Below are 2,860 nucleotides of genomic sequence, written 5' to 3'. Positions count from 1 at the left end.
TCCATAATGTAAAAAAAAAAAAAAAAAAAAAAAAATCATATCATAGCGGACACGTGATGATGACGTCATGACCTATTTTCAGTGAAACAGCAATCAGAACCAGAACTGCTAGACTTGATAAACATAATACATTATTTAAACTCCGAATTGTTTCCGGATGAAGCTAATTTGCACTGTGTGTTTAATTTTTTTTTAATATTTGAGAATTGAATTTAAATGAGAAATTATTTCAACTTTAATATGTTTAAATAAGCACAAAGAATTGCAATGGACATACTAAGTTATCGAATAACTGCGAATGACAACACAGAATGAAGCAGCATTGTAAGAAAGGGGGCGTAGCTCAGATGGTAGAGCGCTCGCTTAGCATGCGAGAGGTACCGGGATCGATGCCCGGCGCCTCCAAGGATTTTTTTTTTTTTCTCTCTCCTTAAATTAAACTGGATAAATTCAGTTAACATTTTATTCAGTCTATTGGATAAAACATTTGAATTTTAGAATTTAATTTGTTTATATATTCGATAATTTATTTTATAAAAAAAGCAATCCATCTAAAATCATTACGAGCTTATTTAAATTTCATTATTAATTTTGATAATACAAAATGATTTCTTCTTATTACTTATTCTTAATAATCATATGAAGGAAATCCAGAATTAAAAGAAAAAATTCTTATTAAATATAGAAATTAAGTAAATTTATATATATTTAAACTTGAAAATAGTGGCAAAATAATCAGAGTAGTTTTTATTGTCAGGAACATGTTCCGTCGTCAACACCGAAATGGTGATTTGCCTCCGTCTGTTATAATACGATCATCGCTACTCAACGCAAACGATTTGTATTTTCAATCCAATCTATGAGTCACGACACTAATACCACCTAGTACAATAATAGTGCAATAATAAGTTCTTAAAAGAACTGGGCGATGGACTGAGTCCTTGACTCTTTATCCCGTCATCTGAATGAAGTAAATCTGTATGGATAGAGTGTTATTGAGCTAAAAAGCTCTAGTCATGGCTGGGTAACGGCAATAGCCGAGCCTCAGTTAAAACTTCATTGGCTATAGCATTGCCATTTGTCACCCTGGAAGTCCTAAAAAGGACTTTTCCGGGAATCAGGTGTTTATTCCCCCTCCCTAGTGCAATAATAAGAATAAGTTATGTGCATTTTATATTTCATTTATATAATTTAGATGTTGGTGTACGAAATAAACACACCAGTCAACTTTTACTTACATTAAAGAAAGATTTGACTCTATAAATGAATGGAATCGAATTTAATAGTAATTCTTTTCTATAAAAATAGTAAGTTGTTTTAAATACTTAATAACAAATAGGTATAATAATTTTCCTTTATCGTGTATTTGAGTCACGACACTAATACCACCTAGTACAATAATAGTGCAATAAAATAATTTTAAATACTTAATAACAAATAGGTATAATAATTTTCCTTTATCGTGTATTTGAGTCACGACACTAATACCACCTAGTACAATAATAGTGCAATAAAATAATTTTAAATACTTAATAACAAATAGGTATAATAATTTTCCTTTATCGTGTATTTGAGTCACGACACTAATACCACCTAGTACAATAATAGTGCAATAAAATAATTTTAAATACTTAATAACAAATAGGTATAATAATTTTCCTTTATCGTGTATTTGAGTCACGACACTAATACCACCTAGTACAATAATAGTGCAATAAAATAATTTTAAATACTTAATAACAAATAGGTATAATAATTTTCCTTTATCGTGTATTTGAGTCACGACACTAATACCACCTAGTACAATAATAGAGCAATAATAAGAATAAGTTATGTGCATTTTATATTTCATTTATATAATTTAGATGTTGGTGTACAAAATAAACACACCAGTCAACTTTTACTTACATTAAAGAAAGATTTGACTCTATAAATGAATGGAAACGAATTTAATAGTCATTCTTTTCTATAAAAATAGTAAGTTGTTTTAAATACTTAATGACAAATAGGTATAATAAGTTTCCTTTATCGTGTATTTGACAAAATGCGCAAGCAAACTATTTTTTTTTCTTTTTTAAATTTTGTAACTGCAATACCATTAATCTTTGTAGAAGCATTCCAATTTTTTTTATTTATTTATTTATTTTTTTTAAATTAGGACCATTGGAAGGTGCATACAGGGTCAAAAATCTGTCGAAATTATATTGCAAATAACTTCGCACTAGAGAGTTGACATTAGAATATAGGATATACACAAATATATGTCCTTGAAATGAATATTAATATTTTATTAAGTTCCAAGTTGTTATTATCTTCTATAAAGATTATTTTCACTCTGAGAATTTTTTTGATGTCCGAATCTTACCTTTGAATGAGAAATTATATTACTTCTAAATGATCAAAAAAAAAGTAAGGTAAAAAAATCATAAATCTACTCTATAATATAAAATGATAAGCGATTTTTGTAACTTTTTTTGTGTCACGTTTTTTGTCAAGTTATTTGAAACGTTTTGAAACTCAGAGACTACCCTGAGTGTCGAGTCTTCAAAATTCGAGTCATCAGAATTCAAGGAGAACCGGCCTACCGGTCCGGAAATCGGGGGAGGGGGGCGGATTCCCCTAGTTATGATATACAATTACAAAGGGTAACTACCTAAACAAATATAAATGAATCGGTATAATCAATAAAAATGAGAATGTAATAGGGGCGTAGCCAAAATGGTAAAGCGCTCGCTTAGCATGCGAGAGATACCGGGATCGATGTCCGGCTTCTCCAATTGATCTATTTTACTTCTACCAAGTTTAATCGAAAAAATATATGAATTTAGTGGTATTGTTATTTTATATACCGTATATGTCG

General features: G+C 29.4%; 1 non-coding gene across 1 annotated transcript; it reads left to right on the top strand.

Moving 5' to 3' along the window:
* The first annotated feature begins 332 nt into the window (after positions 1 to 332).
* TRNAA-AGC (transfer RNA alanine (anticodon AGC)) lies at positions 333 to 405 on the top strand. Its single transcript has one exon. It is a non-coding gene; the product is annotated as a tRNA-Ala (tRNA).
* The last annotated feature ends 2,455 nt before the right edge of the window (positions 406 to 2,860 follow it).

This window comes from Typopeltis vanoorti, chromosome 5, assembly GCF_054136105.1.
Source record: "Typopeltis vanoorti isolate ZY-2024b chromosome 5, IOZ_Tvanoo_1.0, whole genome shotgun sequence".
Taxonomy (NCBI): domain Eukaryota; kingdom Metazoa; phylum Arthropoda; class Arachnida; order Uropygi; family Thelyphonidae; genus Typopeltis; species Typopeltis vanoorti.
This window is presented reverse-complemented; position numbering and strand designations above follow the sequence as displayed.